This window comes from Bos javanicus, chromosome 2, assembly GCF_032452875.1.
Source record: "Bos javanicus breed banteng chromosome 2, ARS-OSU_banteng_1.0, whole genome shotgun sequence".
In the NCBI taxonomy this organism is placed as follows: domain Eukaryota; kingdom Metazoa; phylum Chordata; class Mammalia; order Artiodactyla; family Bovidae; genus Bos; species Bos javanicus.
In genome coordinates, this window is record NC_083869.1 from 128,337,681 (window position 1) to 128,358,963 (window position 21,283).

The following is a 21,283-nucleotide window of genomic DNA, read 5'->3' on the forward strand; positions in this document are numbered from 1 at the left end:
TAAAAGGAGATACTATCAACATATACATCAGTTTACAAGCAGGGGGAAGGAAAACGTGAACCAGAACCTCCTTCGCAGATTTGTTTGGGATTTAGGTCCACAACACTGAAACTTGGCAAAGCAGAAGAAAACCCTCACGGATTCACTCACCATCTGCACCCTGAATATGGCCTGCAAAGAGCTGACTTCACCTTTTTTAACCAATCTGTTCTTTTGAATATACTCTCGAAGAACTAAGTTACACAGAACCGAAAGCTCTATATAAAGTCAGTCTTCGTTAATATCAGCAATATTAACTACAGGCAAAATCTGACATAGAAGACAATTTTAAAAATGTCCTTTCTCTGAATGCTTAAAAATAAATCACTTTACCAGCATGGAGTGGATAGTGTCCCCCTGTTAATAATGAACAGCGACTGCCTTATAAGACTGTTTTTATCCATTTTTATCTCTTCTAATGAACTGCACGCGACACCCACCAGGCAGGTGCCTTGACATTACACACTTCAAGATGCTGGAATTTAAGTCATTACCTATCAGGCACAAGAAAATTAAATAAGCATGATTATTACTACCTCTGCCAAGTCGCTTCAGTCATGTCCAACTCTGTGTGACCCCATAGACCGCAGCCTACCAGGCTCCCCCGTCCCTGGGATTCTCCAGGCAAGAACACTGGAGTGGATTGCCATTTCCTTCTCTAATGCATGAAAGTGAAAAGTGAAAGTGAAGTTGCTCAGTTGTGTCCAACTCTTAGCGACCCCATGGACTGTAGCCTACTAGGCTCCTCTATCCATGGGATTTTCTAGGCAAGAGTACTGGAGTGTGGTGCCATTGCCTTCTCCGATTACTACCACAATATTACCTAATTTGTGATTTTTCTCTTTTCCTTTTTTTTTTTTTTAATATACAGCATGTTTCAAATTTATTTGATTACTCTCTTGCCCACAAACCCCATCTAAGGTCATGATGTCTCTTTAAATGACCTGAAAGTCACATAAAGTGGAGTCTCAAGCCAGCATTTACCTGAAAGAGAAAAAAAAAAAGGAACCAAAAGGAGCATAACCAAGTGGCTTCCCATCTCAGGTTGATATAGTTTCCCTTTTTTGTGAAAAAGACCTAATTCCACGTATCTAATATTTTTCTTTTTCACTGTTTTTTTTTTTTCACTTCCTTTGAATTACTAACTTCTTCCCTGTGGTGTTGGTCTCCCTCTGTCTTGGGGGAGAAAGTTCCTTCATTAAATTCACATGGTAAATCTACACTTCCCAGGATCCAGATTTTTCACATTCTAATCTGGGTCTGACACATTTTCCAATTAAGATATACACACTTGAATAAAAACAAAGGCAGGACCTTGAGGGGAGCAGAGAAGTTTCTTAATGAGGTCATCTGTTTTAAACAGCAGTTGATATGAATCAAAGATAAAAAAAAGCTCAGGGACCAAAGATCAATTATAAACCAATGTGGGGTAGGCAGTGATGAGTAAAAGCCCAGACCATGAAAATGCTTTGAATCTCATCTTGGATGGAAAAGCTACTTCCAGATTATAGCTGCCCCAGCCGAAGGAAATGAATCAGAATCACCTTGTCATCAGACATTGCTGGACCCCAAACAAACAGAAGGGCTCGGCAGAGCCTTCCATATTTGCCTTAGTGGTTCTCAGACTTTAATTAGCACCCTATCCCTCTGCTGCTACTGCTAAGTCACTTCAGTCGTGTCCGACTCTGTGCGACCCCATAGACGGCAGCCCATCAGGCTCCCCCATCCCTGGGATTCTCCAGGCAAGAACACTGGAGTGGGTTGCCATTTCCTTCTCCAATGCATGAAAGTGAAAAGTGAAAGTGAAGTCGTTCAGTCATGTCCGACCCTCAGCGACCCCATGGACTGCAGCCTTCCAGGCTCCTCCATCCATGGGATTTTCCAGGCAAGAGTACTGGAGTGGGGTGCCATTGCCTTCTCCGTGATTTTTCTCTTTTATTTCAAAGAACATGAAGTTGCAAATAGATTGCTTACAAAGAGTACAATATAGAATGTTAATTATGGGGAAAAAATAGTGATTTCCCCCCGTTATTCCACTATATCAATCAGGAAAGGCTAATTCTAAAAAGTAAATCTTCACTTGTTTTTATAAACATTTTCCAAATGTATACTGAGTGCTAGGTACAGGGAGCTATGAGATGAATAAAGCATGATTCCCATCCTCAAGGAGCTCCACCCAGCAAGAGTTTCTCCTCAACGACACCAACCACCTCAAAAGGATCTTGGCACCTACACATTTTTTTTTTTTTTTTAATTTGGCTGCACTGGGTCTTGGCTGCAGCATGAGAACTCTTTTTTTTTTTTTAAATTGGAGGATAATTCCTTTACAACATTGTGTTGGTTTCTGCCATACAACAACATGAATCAGCCGTAGCTACACATAGGTCCCCTCCCTCTTGAACCTCCGTCCCACCCCCATCCGATCCCACCCCTCTAGGTTGTCACAGAGCACCTAGTTGAGCTCCCTGAGTTACACAGCAACTTCCCACAAGCTAGCTATTTTGCATATGTATATGTTTCTGCTAATCTCTCATTGCCCCCTCTCTCTCCTTCCTCCCGGCCCCCGCCCCCGCCCCGTGTCCACAAATCTGTTCTCTGTGTCTGCGTCTCTTTTCCTGCCCTGCAAATGGGTTCGTCAGTACCATTTTTCTCAATTCCATGTATATGTGTTGTTATATGGTATTTTTCTCTTTCTGACTTACTCCTCTAGGTTCATCCATTCCACTAGAACTGATTCAAATTCGTTCCTTTTCACAGCATGTGAACTCTTGGTTGCGGCATGCGATATCTAGTTCCCTGACCAGGGATCAAACTTGGGTCCCTTACATTGGGAGTACAGGCTCTTAACCATTGGCTCCTATACTTTTTTTTTTTTTCTTTTTTTTCTTTAAACATAAATTTATCCTCTCACTGTTTTAGAGCTCAGAATTTTTTCCCCCTCTTTGGCTGCCCTGCACAGCATGTAGGATCTTAGTTCCCTGACCAGGAATCGAACCTGTGCCTCGTGCATTAGAAGCACACAGTCTTAACCACTGGACCACCAGGGAAGTCCTGCCTCCTATAGTTTTAATGTATTGGTCTTCACCCAGTCTTTCTTCTTCCTTAGCAAACATACTTCTACCCGAGTCCCTGCCCCCACCCCGGCCCAGTTTTGAAAAAAGAAAAATCTTCCATTTGGAGTCTGCCTGCCCCTCAATCCACCTCCCTCTGTCTCTGCTTCCCCTTTTTTAGAGGCGTCCTGGAAAGAGGAATCTCCTTGACTCCCATCACTCCTGAATTTTGGGCAGCTGGACTCCTGCCACCACCTTCCGGCTGAACTGGCTCCGAATGGACAACAGCAGCCTCGTGGGGTTGGCACCTGCCTCTGGGCAGCCTCTGGTCCCACCCATCCACAGTGGGATGTCTCTGTGCCCCCGCCTCCCAGCTCTCCTTCCTCCTCATCTGTCCTCAAAGTGGCTCCTCTCTCTCCACTCACCCTTTACAACTCTCTCTCCTTGAGGTTTCAACCCCATCGTCTTCGTCATCTTACTCTTCCTGAGTGCTTTCATCCACGCCCCAGCATTTAACTACACCACCACCAGTGTTTCTCAACTCTGCTTCCTGCTTCCCTGTGGTTCACCCGCATGACATGTGTCTATCAAGACCGTCTCTCGCTTCCGACAATTATTCTTAAGCCAGGAAAGATGTCACCGAAGTGAAGGGGGAAGCAGGATCTTGGGCACTAGAGGGGATGGTGGTTTGAAAAACAACGTGACCCTGAGAGATTCTAATCTGCCCCCAAGTCCTTCCTGCCTTTGCACACGGAAAATCACAGGTCTGTGTGAGTTACATACCTGGACTCCGCCTCTCTCTCCTGAGATCTAGACTTGCAGACTAGCCTTTTTATCTTTCCACTGAATATGCCTAACTGGGTAGCCCACAGGCAACTACAACTGTTTAAAACTTCTTCCAGTAGATTATTGTGCTGGACATCTCCAGTTTGGAAAGGGGCCTGATAGGGGGCACATGGTATCTCATTGTGACTTTCATTGTAACCTTTTCTTCAAGACCAAGTTGTGTAGGGTAGTCTGTAGCTTTCACAGCACTAAGTTCATTTCGCTGTTACAATACTTACGATTGTTTGTTTACAAATCACTCTTAGCTACCAGAGCATAAGTGCCTTTGAATCCCTAGTCCCTGGCCCAGTTTCTAGCTCACAGTATATGCTTAATAAGGATTGCTGAATGAAAGCAGACAGCGTTGTGATACGGCAGCACAGACAAAGGAAAATTTAATTCTGCGTGAGGATGAAAGACAGCTTCTCAGAAGAGAATTTCAGCAAGAAAAGAATGGGGTGCATTCCAGGCGAAGCCAACAGTCCATGGACAAAGGTGGGGAGACAAAAAGGTCAGCAGGCACCAAGACAGGAGGTCTGCCGTGGCCGGAATGGACCACATTTGGTGGGGACGGCGGGAGACAAAGTCAGAAAGGTGGGTTCGGGCCGGGCTGCCTTGAAAGCAGGGTTGCAGAGTTCTGACATAGAAATTAGTCAAGTTTAGGGCTTCCCTGGTGGTCCGGTGGTTAAGAATCCATTGCAGGAGACACCGTTTCGATCCCTGGTCCATGAAGACTCCACACGACGCAGGGCAGCTGACCGCGGGCGCCACAACTGCTGAGCTGCACTCTAGAGCCGAGCTCCCCAGCTAGAGAAGCCACCACAATGAGAAACCCACACCCCACAGCCAGAGAAAGCCCGTGCGCAGCAACGAGAGCCCAGTGCAGACAAAAATAGATAAAAATTAAAAAATTAGTCAATATTAGCATGGTAGTGAAGGTTTTAGGCAATTTAACTTTCAGTGTGACTACAAGTGGGTGGTCTTTTTATCTTATCTTTTAAGAGACACTAATGCTTTATTCCCCGCCCCATTAAGAGGAGGCAAGGAAAACACTGGGCCTGGTTGGAGAGTCAGGGAGCTCCAAATGGCTAGATTTTAAAATTTGAGAAAGTCAAGCTATGTTTGGTAAGATTTTCTATTGGTCTCAAGTACCTTCTTCCAACCTCCAAAAAGAAAAAAAAAGAAAAAAAAAATCAGAGCACAAGAAACAATCCTTCGGCTGACTTAAAAAAAAAATTCTTAGAATGTTACACCTTCATTTCCTGTTTTCTACCTTCATTTCAGGGCAACTTTTTCTTTTGATATAATTTCAAACAGAAAAACTATAAGAATAGTACAAGAAATTCCTGTATACCCTTTTCTCAGAGTTACCAATTACTTCCATTTTGGCCCATTTAAAAAATCATTCCCTCATTTTTTAATATACACGTTTTTCCCTGGAACCACTGAGATTAAGACAGTATTGCTCCTTTCACTCTCAAATACTTCACTGTATAAGAACAAGATCATTTTCTTGTATAATCCACAGTTCAATTATCAAACCAAGTACTTTAACAATGATATAACACTGTTATTGAAATCAGAGTCTATTTTCAAGTTTTGCCAGTTATCCGCTATAACTTACATAGGTTATTTTATAGGTATTTCCCCTTCAGTTTTTTTAGATAATTGTAAAATTATTTGCCTTTCATCAAACATTATTTCAATAATCTTTATAGTATTGCTACATTTTTTTCACTTATACATTAGTGTATATTTGATACCGTTTAAAAGGATGGATTAATGAAATCCCATAGTAACTACAAATAAATCTGAACAATCTTTAAATACATATCTCAGGAAAATTCGGGCTCAATAATCAGAATTTTCTAGATTTAAACTCTGTCTCCTGCCCCGAGTACTCCTGACCCAGGGATGGAACGCACGCCTCCTGCGTCCTCCCCTGGCAGGTGGAATCTTTACCACTGCACCACCCGGGAAGCCTGCCCCCAGGACTCAATGTCAGGCACGTTAGTTCGCCTCCTTTTCTGTTTCCTCAACTATAAAATGGGGGTAATAAATCCTTATCCAATAAGGATATTAGAAGCACTAAATCAGAGAATACATGCTGGGTGCTCAGAATGATGCTTTGCATACAGTTGGTGCTCAATAATCAATTATTTTTACATAGGCATAATCTATGCCAACGTATTTTTGGGTGGAAAGGATCCCAATAATATCAGAAATTTTGATGGAACTGATATTAAAATTACAAAATGAGAAAAATACACATCCAAATGATCTAATGCCAGGTAGCAAAAAGGACACAAAAATAAAGCTACAAAAACAAAACTAACACTTTGAATCATTTCAAGAAAACTGTTCAGTGGCAGCTATCAATAAAACCAGCTCCAGAGCAACCACTGGTGTGGTGATATAGTTCCAATATGAAATCATGTAAACATTTAAAAACAGAGAGCTAGCTGAAAAAGTCCACGGTGCACTTTTCAAGGACCTCAAAGAACTTTATGTTGTAATTCAGTGCATGCAGTATTAGAGACATCATCTTTCACCTGATGGTTCTCTTGCTGAAGGCCTGCTGTGAGATTTTTTTTTTTGGATATAGCTTAAATCAACATTGTCAACCATTTCATAATTTTCTGATATCACAAATGCAGCTAGATGTGAACAGAGATATGATCAGAATCAACCAGTGGGAAAAACAATCTTAGCACATCTGTAAAGAAATCATAAGTTATTTCAGCTGGTACTTAAGAAATAGCTTGATTTTATTAAGAAAAAAATTTACAGAAGTACACTGCTTCAATGTTGATATTACTGGAGTCTGTTAACTCTGCTCCGCTGCAACTCCTACAAGACTAAGGTGTCCCTCAATTTCCTAACTCAGGGAAATATGGATCGGAAAGGGCTAGACCAATATCCATCAGCTTTTATAACCAAAAGTCTGTGGTAATCAGGGTTTAGCATCATCTGTAGCACAACTGTAGCTGTGGCTGGCTTCTGGCAAATTGTTTCCTCATGGAAATATCAAATGAGTGGAAAACTCCAAGTAGCATGACCATCTGCTCAGATACAAGCCTTGTGACAAAAGTAATCATCAAGGGAAAATGTCAAGCACGTGAATCTGACTTTGCATTTTAAATTCTGATCAGGAAAAGGTAAATTCCTCTTTCAGGATTAAATAATAATAATAATTTTTCAAAACAGTATGCTTCTCAGCTTGGTGAATGTTTAACATACCTTAGCTAGATGCAATTTATTATTTTCTGATGTGATCAATCAATACTGGAAACAAACAAATACCTCATTTCCAGCTCCACAAGTGCCCTGCTGAATAACCTGGGAAAAGTCATCTGGCTTTTTGAGTTACATTTTTCCTCTCAATATAAAATGAGGAAAATAATCAGAGATGATGTTGAACTACTAGATACCTTTTTAAAATTTCCATATTATAAGTTTAATTCCTTTTTTTTTTTTTCTCCAAAAAAAGAACCCTCTGGATTGTCAGTGTGAGGGTTTCAATAGCTATCCTGCAAAGCTGTTATCTTTCACTTCCTCCCCATTCACTGCTTACAGGCAGAAAATCTTACTCCTTTCTAGTAGTTGTGGTGAGGAAAAAAACCGGTGCCATAGTAAAGGTGAAAATTAGATTTTTGAATTTTGTATGTTTCAACGACCTGTGCCCGCTTTTCATATGTAATTCAGAAAGGGTCCTGTTATAATTACTGCAATGCAGTGAAGTACTTTCCAGCGGGAGAGGGAAGTAAGAATAACCAACTGGCAGAACAAATGAAGATAACTGGTTTTAAAGAATAACTGAAGTACAGATATAAGGACTGATGCTATTTCTTTCGCAGCATATAATTCATTTCCCCTCACTATAACCTTTACATTCGAGGGGAAAAGTGGAGATCCACTGTCTGTCTGACCTTCACCTCCTGTAGTTCTCTGGGTCTAAATAATAAATGGCATTGAACTTTAGAGCTCCCATTATTTCACAGACTTCAGTCTAATGGATTTCCAAATCACCCTATTTTTCATGATGCTTTGCTGAAGTCTTTCAACCACTATATCCTCCGGCCCCATACAAACTCTGTACTCACTTGTAACATGCACATGTTTAAAAGTTTTACAAATGTTATAATTCAATAGTGGAAAAAAAATCTTGCCTTCTCCAAAAGCACTGAGATCTCTTCCCACTCTAAGAAAGAAGTTTTGCTAACCCAGTAAAACATAAAGCTGACAGCGTGGCTAAAGAAGGGGACCTGAGTTTTCAAGCCTTTCACTGTCTTCCTGCATCAAATGTCCATTTCTAGAAAACCAGTACAAAATCGCCACCAAAAAGCACGACCGTCGGGTGATACACAAACATCTATATTCTGAGTCTCAATATTTTGTGTTTTATAATTTAGTATTTTGAACCACAACTAATGAAACAGTCTTAAAATTAATCATTTTAAATCCTATGTAATCACAGCTACAACGAGTCATGCGTGTGTTTTCCAACGGTTCTGACTCTTTGTGAGCCCATGGACTGTAACCCGCCAGGCTCCTCTGACCATGGGACTTTCCAGGCAAGATTACTGGAGTGGGTTGCCATTTCCTCCTCCAGGGGATCTTCCCGACTCAGGGATCGAACCTGCGTCTCCCGAGTCTCCTGCACCGGCAGGCGGATTCTTTACCAGGGAATCCCTCAATCAATTATCAAATAGTACATGTGAAACTCTATGAAATGCAGAGACTTCCAGGCTTCCGCGGTGGCTCAGCGGTAAAGAATCCGCCTGCCAATGCTGGAGACGTGGGTTCCATCCCAGGGTCGGGAAGATCCCTTGGAGAAGAAAATGGCAACCCACTCCAGTATTCTGGCCTGGAGAATCCCATGGGCAGAGGAGCCTGGCGGGCTACAGTCCATCGGGTCGCAAAGAGTCGGACACGATTTAGAGACTAAACAACAACAGGTAACTTTCAATAAGAGGGAGTTAATACTTTTGAGCACTGCAGTAAAGCGTCACGTTAAATAACTGTTAGTATCTGCAACAAGGACCTGAACTGCTCCCTGCCCTAGACTCCTAATCTCCTGAAGGAGATGATCAGATTTTGCACGGAAGCTGAGACAAGCAAGCTGAAAACAGACCACTACTGCTCTATTGGCCCAGGCAGCAGAAGGAAGCAGACAGACAAGTTTCAAGAAGTTATCCAACAGGTAATGCGATGGTTACCCACGCATCACTGAGAAAGGAGAGCAACAACAAAGATGGGCTTCCACCTTCTGGTCGCCCCGTTTTACCACCTGCCCCCCTGCTGCGTTCAGAAGCAGGTTGGACCTGTCAGCTTTTCAAAAGGTCAAACAGCTGTTGGGAGACAGACCCTTTCTATTGGTTGTGTTCTGCAAATACACCACCCCAGAGCTGTCAGACAACACCCTGGGCGCGAGAAGGGCTGGACCCCGGAGGCAAAGGCGCAGCATCTCTGGGGTCTGGCGCACAGGAGCGCCCACCTCTCCAGGGCACAGGCGGACTGTTTCTTTCTTTTTTTTTGTAACTTTCCACACCCAGTGCACCCCAATCCTTCCCAGAGCCGGGTGCAGAGCCTGCTCGGAGACGCGGGCGCGGGCCCCACTTGGCGAAGCGGAGACTCACCTGCGCGCGTGGTCGCCGCAGCAGGCAGGCAGGTAAGGGAAGGAGAGGCCGGGGCTGCCAGACGGGCTACGCGGGAGCTCGGGGTCGCAAAGGGGCTGGGCCTCTGGGGAGACACGGCGGGAGGTGGCCGCGGCTGAATCTGTGTGGCGCCGCTTGCCGGGCCGCCACGCCCTCGGCCCCGGCGCGAGCTACTCCCTGGGCGCAGGGCGCGAGCCGCGACCGGGCGAGCTGGGCGGTTGGCGTTGGGCGCGCGCACCCGGCCCCGCGCGGCCCAGCTCCGCCTCTGGCGAGCGCGCTCGGCGCAGGCGCTCGAGGTCTGCCGCCCGGCAGGGGCGCGCCGGGCCCCGACGCCGACAGGAAGCGGCCACGCCCCTCGCGTGCAGCCGTGTGGGCGGGGCGCGGCCGTGTGGGCGGGGCGCAGCTGTGCGCACTTGGCTTGCATCCCGGGGTTTTCTCTTCCACGGAGAGCTTGGGGGTCGGGCTGTCATGCTGGGTGCGTGGTGTTCAGGTTCCCCCGACGGCTGGACCTTAGGCGATATTTGCGTCTTGCATCGTGACCAAAAATAGCTTATCTCTCTATCTCTTTTTTTTTTTCCTGTTTGGCCCCATTATGTCGATGGCAAGAATAATTAGGTAGGAATATTACGAACATTTACTGCGAGCCAATTACTATGTACACTGCACCGCGTGCTTTGCAGGATTTACCTCACGTAACCTCGCAAGCAACGAACCGAACATTGTTATCCTTTTATAGACGAGATGGGCTTCCAGGGGCTTAATTGCCCATGGAGAGACAGCTAGTTATGTGCGTGGCTGAGCTATAGGTTGCATCGGAGTGCTGTGCCTTATTCTGGGCTCTGAGCCAAGGTGGAATTCTGGCGCCTTCTCACCTGCCTTTCCTCTCCACTCTCCCCTTCCTTCTCTCCATCGTATGTACAATACTAATAATATTTACATTTCTAATATTTTATTTCTTGTTTGCAAAACACTTTTCATGGCACAGTCTTTCTTGATTCTCCCTGAATTCTCTGGAAACAGTGGGGCATAATTATGTTTATTTTACAAATAGAAAGACCAAAGGCCTAAGCTGTTCAATAAGCTGTCCAAAGTTACAGTCTTAGGACTGAGGTTTCCTTTGGCAGGTTATTAAAAAAAAATCTCCCCCTCCTCCCCCCAGGCATCTGAGCCAAGCCTTGCAGGCAGCCTGTGTCTCCTTCTCTTAGTTCACAGAGAGGTAAACAGTGGCACAGAACAAGAAGGGAATTTATCTGAAGGATGTGAAATTAGAAGAAAACCAGTTTCTGATCTCTCACACATAGCCGCCTTTGAGGCAAAGTGAAGCAAATTGAGGGTCAAAATCAAGGAAGCCCTGCTGTTAGGCACTTAGCCTCTGGGTTCAGGGGACGGAAGAAGGTTTACGGTGTGTAGAATACATGGACCTAGAGACGCATACAGAATGAACTAAGTCAGAAAGAGAAAAAGATCTATCGTGTATTTATATATATACTCTTCCCCTTGAACTGCAAGGAGATCAAACCAGTTAATCCTAAAGGAAATCGACCCTGAATATTCACTGGAAGGACTGTGAAGCTGAAGCTCCAATACGTTGATCATCTAATGAAAAGAGCCGACTCATTGGAAAAGAGCCTGGTGCTGGGAAAGATAGAAGGCAGGAGGAGAAGGGAACAGAGGATGAGATGGTTGGATGGCATCACGGACTCAATGGACATGAGTTTGAGCAAGCTCCGGGAGTTGGTGATGGACAGGGAAGCTTGGCGTGCTGCAGTCCATGGGGTCGCAAAGAGTCGGACACCACTGAGCGACTGAACTGAACTGAATGAAAACCTACTACGTAGCACAGGGAACTCTATTAGGTACTCTGTGGTGACCTAAACTGGGAAGGATATCCAAAAAAGAGGGGATATATGAATAGTTATGGCTGATTCACTTTACTGTACAGCAGAGGCTGACACAGCAGTGTGAGACAACTATATTCCAATGAAAACAAAATAAAAATTAAAAAATAATATGTGTAGAATATGTGTAATCTGTTAGATTTAAACTAAGGAAACAGGTTGCATTATGGTCCCAGTCACTCTTAACAATTGACCTGGCACTATCACAGAGATATGTCCAGGGGATCACCCCTCTGGCTTCCTGTTCATTGCTTCTGATGTTTCTACTGCTTCCAACCCTGCTGCCTTCTACCCCCTACCAAGTTCTCGCCTTTATACGCTTAAAAAACATCTACCAAGAGCCACTTCATCTGTTACAGTCCCCCTAAGAACTGCAGTTTTTCTTCTCTAAATTTCTCGAACACAGCAACTTCAACAAAAATTGAGTTTTTAGTTTAAAATGAATTTGGAAACTGCTGCACTCTGTACCCCTGCATGGGGATCCATTAATGCATCTTACCACAGAAATGGCTCTGAGAGATCCTAAAGTAAAAAGACTGGTTTATTGTTGTTCAGTCATTCAGTCGTGTCCAGCTCTTTGAGACCCCCAGACTGTAGCAATCCAAGTTTCCATGTCCTTTACCAGCTCCCAGAGCTTGCTCAAGTTCACGTCCATTGAGTCAGTGATGCCATCCAACCATCTCATCCTCTGTTGTCCCCTTCTCTGCCTGCCTTCGATCTTTCCCAGCATCAGGGTCTTTTCCAATGAGTCGGTTCTTCACATCAGGTGGCCAGAGTATTGGAACTTCAGCTTCAGCATCAGTCCTTCCAATGAATATTCAGGGTTAATTTCCTTTAGGATTGACTGGTTTGATCTCCTTGATGTCCAAGGGACTCTCAAGAGTCTTCCCCAGCACCACAGTTTGAAGACATCAGTTCTTCAGCACTCAGCCTTCTTTATGATCCAACTCTCAAGTCCATACATGACTACTGGAAAAACCATAGCCTTGAGATGGACCTCTTGGTCCGTCTAGTCAAAGCTAAAAGAGACTGATTTAGCCTTGTTCGACTCAGGGTTTCCCTGAGATATTAGGCCTTGTGCTGGGTACTAGGCTTATACAAATCTTCAGGAGTTCACAGGGAGGGGAGACCAATAAGCAAACAACTAACCGCAACACAGTTTTATATATACAAATAGAGACATTTGCGAAGTGCTGACAATGCAGAGGAAGATGAAAGCAGTTCTACCGGAAAACTGAGGAAAGACTTTGCATTAAGAAGTTATTTGAGGAGGAGTTTCCTAGGTGGAGAATATGGAAAAGGACATTCCCTAGAAATAGTGGTATATTTAGAGATATAAAGGTATGTCTTTGCATTGGTCTCTGGGATAAGTATTAAATATTAGTCAAAAGTTTTTTTGCATGTAATAAGCCACTCAAATTGGATTAAACAATAAATGGAATTCATTAACTCATGTAACTCAGAAATGTGGGCTTCAGGCATGGCTGGATCTGGGGGTTTAAAAGTATGACATCAGAATTTGATCTCCATTTCTTGACTCCATTTTCCTTTGTGTTGACTTCATTCTCAGGCTGTCTTTCCTCAGAAGATGGCAGAATGACTGCTAACAACTTCAAACCATATCCTTAACAGCAGAGAGGTTTTTTTCCCTCCATGCTATCAGTGAAAGTCCCAGAACTGCATTTTGTTGATCTAACTTAGGTTTCTTGTACATCATTAAGCCACTCTCTTCAGAAGGGGGATTTAATACTCTGACAGCCCAGATCTGGGTCATGTGCTAACCTCTAGAGCTAAGATGTGGTCGTGTGTGCACGTGTGTGTGCTCAGTCACTCAGTAATGTCTGACTCTTTGCAACCCTATGAACTGTAACCCACCAGGCTCCTCTGTCCATGGGATTCTCCAAGCAAGAATATGGAGTGGATTGCCATTTCCTCCTCCAGGGAATCCTCCTGACCCACGATAGAACTCATGTCTCCTGCATTGGCAGGTGGATTCTTTACCACTGAGCCACTGGGAAGCCCTTAAGGTGTGATCAGCAGCTCTTAAATCTCTGAGAACTGGGGAAAGGGGACTTTCTCTGTGACCAAAAAAATTTTTGGGGTTCCTTTATCTACTCTACGTTTTTTCTTCCTAATTTGTGCTCTGGAGGTGACCTACATACACTGCTTCAATGGGTCCCTTATACTATGGCTTATCGTTGGATTTATCCATAAAAGACATTGGAAGAACTCAGAGAGTTGAGGAGGATGAAGTAAGAGTATTATTGTACAGGACTTGCCCTTCTGAGTCATTGCAGGTTGGCTACATACCTCTACTGAGTCTTCTGTCGTGTGCCGCCCTTCACACAGCTCTCGCTCCTGGTTCTGGTAGATTCTCCCTTCTCTTCTCCTAGAAGTGGTGGTATTAATAGCTCCCTTCTGCTGGCAGTCTTGGGGTTTCATCCCATCATTTCTTCCTGTTTCCCTTAACCCTGCCCACACATTTGTACACACCCTTTACCAAACTCAGCTCAGATTAACCTTCTGCTGGAACTTTGACGGTTACACTCACCAAAGATAATTCAAGTTTTTATTACCCAAAGAAAGGGAAATGAGTAAAGATCAGGCAACAATGATAAGATGGCAATACTGGTTTGGTGGTGTTATTACAATAAGGCAGACCAGAAATGATGGTGGCTTGGACAAGGAAGTGGTAAAAAATAGTATGTTCCTGGTGATATTTAAAGGCAAAGTTAACAAAATTTCCTGATGAATTAATGCAAGTTATCAGCAATAGAGATGGAAGCAGCTAGAAGGCACAGATCTGGAGCCTAGGAGTGGGCTCAGATGAAGGGCAGTGATTTTGGAAGGAGGTGTGCTGGGTAGTTGAAATTATTGACTCACGTGAGATGACCCAGGAGGAGCAGGTGGGAAAAAAACACAGAAAGGGCAAAGAGCAGAATCCAAAACAACCTCAGTCTTTACATGGTGAGCAGGGGAAGAGGTGCCATCTTGCAGACATCAACTAGGTTGTCGGTAACTTGAGAGCAAGGATGGAATCTTCCACATTTTTCCTCTTACCACTGTGCCCCCAATGTGTGATAAGTGCTTGTTATGAATGAACTTCACGTGGTTTTACATTTCTAACAGTCACTCCCTCTCCTCTGCATCAGTGTGAGGTTTGAGTTACAGGCAGAGAAAAACATGAGAGAAATGGATCCCTTGTGACTCAGTCCATTGAAACCTGGGCCAAGGTTGATAAGCATTTTTCTGTCCTGAAAAATTCAAACAGAACCCGTCAGATCCTGAGTATCTCTTTCTTGCCTTGGAGGGGAATTTCCAGACAGATCATTTTATTTCAGACTTGGTTATTCTTATTTAAGTAGACTTAAAACTCATAACTTTAAAAAGTTCTTATTGGTTTGTGCTCTGGAATTAATGGAAATGGTAAAAGATCTCCATCCCACACTCTAGTGTTGCTGGTGGAATGTAAAAGGAGACAACCAATTTTTGGAAACGTTGCCAGTTTTTTAAGCTAAATGTACACCTACCCTGTGATACAGAAATTCCACTTTTAGATATATGTTCAACAAAAATGTTAGCAAATGTTCCCCCAAAGAGGGGGCTTTGTACAACAATTTTCTTACCATCTTTATTCATAATACCTCCAAACTTGGAATAGTCTAAATGTCCATGAAAAGAAAAATGGATAAACAAACTATGGTGTATTCAAACAACGGAATATTATGCAGCCATAAAAAGTATAAACTACTGAGACACGTAGCAACATAAATAAATCTCAAAACAATTGTTGGGCCAAAAGAAGGCAGACATCACAGAGTTATAGATGTACAATATGTATGCATATGAACTTAAACAGAAGGCCAGACTATGGTGATCAGCATCAGGATGGTGGATGGGCTGAAGGCTAGAGATTGATTGGGAAGGGATACAAAAGAACACTCTGGGAACATTCATAGTTACTGGATTTCCACTATTTGCCAGGCACCATTCTAGGCCCTGAGAAGATAGCGGTGAACAAAACAAATGAAGTTCCCGCTTTTATTCAGATCTGCCTCAGCTCTTTACAGTGACTGCGAAGCACCTACGCATTTTAAATAGAAAAAACAAAGGTAGCCTTTCTTTAAATATAGCCAATGACAGGTATGAGGAACTTACTTCTCCATTTTCCAGTTGCTGGTGGAAAGGCAGCAAAATACAGTTCAAAGCGCTGTACTTCGGAAGCTGGTGGGCTTCGGGAAGTCAGCTCCTCCATCACTGGTGGCATGATCTTTGAGCAGTTTTTTAAAACCCACTGAACCTCACTTTTCCAATCTGTTGAATGACAGTGATGGTATCTGCACTGCAGGCTTGTTTTTTAAAATTAATTTATTTTGGGCTGTGCTGGGCCTATGCTGCTGCACGTGGACTTTCTCTAGCTGTGGCATGGGGTGGGAGGGCGCTCCCTGGCGGTAGTGCCCAGCTTCTCATTGCAGTGGCTTCTCTTCTCCCAGCACGCAGGCCCTGGGACACACAGGCTCAATAGTGGCGGGGTCCCAGCTTAGTTGCCTCACAGCGTGTGAGATCTTCCCGGACCAGTGATCAAACCCATGTCCCCTGCACTGGCAGGCGGACTTCCAACCAGTGCACCACCACGAAAGTCCTCAGGCTTGTTTTATAAAGTGCCAGACACATTACAATCGCTCAGTAAACATTCAGTTCAGTTTAGTCGCTCAGTCGTGTCCGACTCTTTGTGACCCCATGAACCCCAGCACGCTAGGCCTCCCTGTCCATCACCAACTCCAGGATCCACCCAAACCCATGTCCATTGAGTCGGTAATGCCATCCAACCATCTCATCCTCTGTCGTCCCCTTCTCCTCCTGCCCTCAATCTTTCCCAACATCAGGGTCTTTTCCAATGAGTCAACTCTTCGCATCAGGTGGCCAAAGTATTGGAGTTTCAGCTTCAGCATCAGTCCTTCCAAGGAACACCCAGGACTGATTTCCTTTAGGATGGACTGGTGTTGCCTCCCTTGCAGCTAAGCATGAATTTTTCCCAGTGAGATGCTGGCAAAAGGAAGCTGACTTAGGTCAGAGAAGTACCCTATGCACTTTTTTTGTAGCCTGAAATATGAATATGATAGCTGGGGTTCCAGCAGTCATTTTGGACTGGGAAGTAACCTTGAAGATAGAAGCCACATTCTGGGGTGGTGGATCCAAAAGATGAGGATTCTGGATCCCTTGTGACCTGGAGCTGTCATACCAGCCCTGGGTTACCTATATCCAGACTGCCTTTACCTGGGAGAGAAATATTCTTTCTCTGTTTGTCTGTTGCAGCCGAACCTAATCCCAGCTGATACACCTTGTGCATGACCCCACAGTTCCCTATACTACTTTTCATGGCATCTGTCACAATTGTATTTAAGAAAATAATTACGCCATTACTGGTTTAATGACCTAAATTCATTACTAAAGGGGCTTCCCCTGTGGTTCAGTTGGTGAAGAATGTGCCTGCAATGCAGGAGACACAGGAGATGCAGCTTCGATCCCTGGGTTGGGAAGATTCCCTGGAGGAGGAAATGGCAATCCATTCCAGTATTTTTCCCTGGAGAATCCCATGGACAGAGGAGCCTGGACGTCTATAGTCCATAGGGTCGCAAGAAGTCAGACACAACTGAGCGACTAAGCACACATTACTGGAATATCAGTTCTATGGGGGCAGGAAGTAGTCTGTTCACTGATACATACTCAGCTTCTATAACAATATCTGGTTCTAGTATATGGTAAGGAAGTAGTAAGAGAAAGTATAAGTTGCTAAGTCATGTCCAACTCTTGCGACCCCATGGACCCCTGCCAGGCTCTTCTGCCCATGGAATACTCCAGGCAAGAAAAATGGGATGGGTTGCCATTTCCCTCTCCAGGAGATCTTCCTCACTTAGGGATTGAACCCTCGTCTCTTACGTCTCCTGCTTTGCAGGCGGATTCTTTACTGTCTGAGCCACCGGGGCTCTGTGTACGGTAGGTGCTAATAAATGTGGAAGAGAGAAAGGGAGGGAGGAAACAGCTGCTTCTGAGAGTACGTACTGATAAAGCAGGAGGCCTGAAAATAGAAATGTGCCTGCCAGTTGGTCTCAGTCTCTGTCTCAAAGGCTCATAGTAGCGGGGTATAGTAGGTATTTAAATTCATGACCTGCCACACACACTAGATCTCACCTTTTCCTGAAAAGCCTTAAATTAGCCTGCTTCCCTGGTAACACCTTAATTTGTCTCCCCCTGGAAAAATCAGTCATTCCCCCAAGAAGGAGTTACAACGCAACCAGCACCGTATTCAACACTGGTTGGAGGATGAGTGATGTCAATTTTTAATATTTAGAAATTTCTCATTATCAAAGCTAGACTTGGCTTTTATGGCTAGTTTGAAAGCAAAAGGATAAATAAGAAAATGAAAATCACTTACAACCCCATGGTCTAGAGATTATTCAATAGTTTGCTATATTTCTTTGCAATCTTTTTGTAAGATGAGGTATATTAGTGGCTTCTGAAGCCTGAATGCTTTGAAAGATTTCATCCAGTTATGTTCTTCAAATTAGAAAGAATCAGTCCTATTTACCTGCAGACTCAAAGGCTGCAAAATTAACTGCAGATTGGTTCAGGAGAAGCAGAACCACTCCATGCTGGAAGGAGCCATTCTTTAAACATTTCATTCCTGGAATTTGTTAGGAGGAGATATTATTTCCTGATTAATTTGAGCTGCAGATGGGTGGAAGATAATAAGAACTAGATGACCCTAATCAGAAAAGGGGGTGGAACACAGAGCAAAGGAAGAAAACGGAACTTTATTATTCATGCCAGCAGCTGCATGAATAGCCCAGGAGTTCAAATTATTTTGATTTTGCTTGACTATCAGGGTTTGATCAGAAGACAGAAATCACACCAGTGATTTGAACAAAAAGAATTTAAGATAAAGTAATTGTTACCCTACATATTAAGATATTAACTAGTAACTTCTTTAGTCGCTAATTCATGTCCAACTCTTGGGACCCCATTGACTGTAGCCTGCCAGACTCCTCTCTCCATAGGATTTCCCAGGCAAGAATACTGGAGTGGGTTGCCATTTCCTTCTCCAGGGGATCTTCCCGACCCAGAAATCGAACCCACATTTCCTGCATTGCAGGCAGATTCTTTACCACTGAGTCGCCAGGGAAATGGGTTTAAAAAAAAAAACCAAAAAACCTCTAAGGGATCACAGAGGTAGCAACTATAGGAAGCAGCTTCCCATTCCTAAGATGAAGGAAAGCAAGAAAAGAAGAGACTTAATTATTAACACTTTGAAAGAGATCAGCCCTGGGTGTTCTTTGGAAGGAATGATGCTAAAGCTGAAACTCCAGTACTTTGGCCACCTCATGCAAAGAGTTGACTCATTGGAAAAGACTCTGATGCCGGGAGGGATTTGGGGCAGGAGGAAAAGGGGATGACAGAGGATGAGACGGCTGGATGGCATCACTGACTCAATGGACGTGAGTTTGAGTGAACTCTGGGAGATGGTGATGGACAGGGAGGCCTGGCGTGCTGCAGTTCATGGGGTTGCAGAGAGTCAGACAAGACTGAGCAACTGAACTGAGAAGATAAGAGGATATTCAGCCATAAAAAGGAATGAAGCGTGGATACATGCTACGATTTCGATGAACTGAGAAAACATTATGCTGAGTGAAAGAAGCCAGTGACATTAGTCCACATATTATATGATTCCATCCATGCAAAGTCCCAAACCGAGAAATCTACAAATAAGATAGATTAGTGGTTACTAGTGGAGAAGGCAATGGCACCCCACTCCAGTACTGGGTGAAACTGAAACTCTGAACTGAAACTCTCTACCCAGTTAACTGCCCCCTACCCCAGCTCCTGGCAACTCCCACCCCCTACTTTCTGTGTCTATGAATTGGACTACTTTAAGTGCTTTAGGTCGGAGAAGGCAATGGCACCCACTCCAGTACTCTTGCCTAGAAAATCCCATGGATGGAGGAGCCTGGTAGGCTGCAGTCCATGGGGTCGCTAGAGTCGGACATGACTGAGCGACTTCACTTTCAGTTTTCACTTTCATGCATTGGAGAAGGAAATGGCAACCCACTCCAGTGTTCTTGCCTGGAGAATCCCAGGGACGGGGGAGCCTGGTGGGCTGCCGTCTATGGGGTGGCACAGAGTCGGACACGACTGAAGCGACTTAGCAGCAAGTGCTTTAGGTAAGTGGACTCATACAGTATTTGTCCTCTTGTGTCTGGCTTATTTCACTTAGTATAATGTTTTCAAGTTTCATCCATATTGCAGCATGTCAGAATTTCTTTCCTCATAAGGCTGAATAGTATTCTGTTTTATCTGTACACCATATTGTGTTTACCCACCTGTCAATGGACACTGAGTCGATTCCTTCTTTTGGCTATTATGAATAATGCTACTGCACGTATATTCAAATATCTGAGTTCCTGCTTTCAATTCCTTTTTAAAAAGTATTCATTTATTTATTTGCTTTTGGCTGCACAGGCTTCCCTGTAGTCGTGGTAAGCAGGGGCTACTTTCTAGTTGTATGCACAGGCTTCTCATTGTGGTGGCTTCTCTTGTTGCGGAGCACGGGCTCTAGGCTGTGCAGGCTTCAGCAGTTGGCCGCATGTGGGTTCAGTACTTGTGGCTCCCAGGCTCTAGGACACAGGCTCAGTAGTCATGGTACACAGGCTTAGATACTCTGTGACGTGTGAGATCTTCTCGGATCAGGGATTGAGCCCATGTCTCCTGCATTGCCAGGTGGATTCTTTACCACTGAGCCATCAGGGAAGCCTCAGTTCTTTTTTGTATATACCCAGAAGTGGCATTTCTGGATCATATGGTTACTCTACTTTAAAATTTTTGAGAAAGCGCCAGACTGTTTTCCAGAGTGACTGCATCATATTACCTTCCCACTAGCAGTGCGCAGGGTTCCAGCGTCTCCACGTCCTTACCAACACCTGTGGTTTTCTTTCCCAGAGCTTCTCTCTGAGGTGATGAAAATGTTCTAAAGTTAACGGTGAGCTGCAACCAGAGCAGCAGGTAGGGATTGGAAGTGGTCGATGCACAGTTTGGGGAAAAGAAATTTTCCCCAAGAGACAGAATTAAAGTTTGAAAGATGGGACCAGGGGACTCAAGACCTCTTGGATCAAGAGCTCTGTTCCTTGGAGCCACATCACTTTTATTTAGTGTCTTGGCAAGCAGAAATATCTGCTATGCTACGATGAAGTCAGCCTCCTGTTTCCCGGATGAAGTCAGCCTCCTATGTCCCCAGTCACGTCTCCTATTTTATCGATTACTTTAAACTATCTTTGTTATTTTCTTGTACAAGGGCTATCACCTAGCTGGAGGTCATAGACTCACATATGCCTTGGGAAAACATCTTAGTGTATGCACAAACAGTGTTCTGAACTTGTGCTGACCTGGCGTTCCAAGATCCACACACTGTTTTTCCTTAGGGTATGACGACCCCAACAATCAACACAGTTTACTTTTATTTGGGTTATGTTACATTGCTGTATTTTGCTTTTAATCATTTCCCATGGTGATTTTCTCATGGCTTAGCCAGGGCAACAGATGGCTGCCTATTAACCCCTGCAGTGGTGGCGATGGTCACACACATCCACGGGTATTCTAAGAATCGTTGAATTGTACACTTAAATGAGTGAATTGTATAGTATGTGAATATGTCAATAAAGCTGTTACAATATCTATATATAATGGGATTATACAGTAGACCTGGGCCCCAGGTCTCTAAGGAGAGGGTGCTGATGTCTTTAAGAGGTTACCATGAAGCTGG

General features: G+C 44.1%; 1 protein-coding gene across 2 annotated transcripts in view; it reads right to left on the reverse strand.

Annotated features, from left to right (window-relative positions):
• The window catches only part of RCAN3 (RCAN family member 3), a 37,083-nt gene extending 23,102 nt beyond the window's left edge, over positions 1 to 13,981 (reverse strand). Inside the window, exon 1 of one of the 2 annotated variants that reach the window (XM_061393178.1) lies at positions 13,780 to 13,981. The gene's annotated coding sequence lies outside the window, so the exon portion shown is untranslated. Of the gene's footprint in view, positions 1 to 9,553; positions 9,901 to 13,779 lie in introns of those variants that run through there. The other variant, XM_061393170.1, reaches the window with a different exon arrangement.
• Positions 13,982 to 21,283: the final 7,302 nt, after the last annotated feature.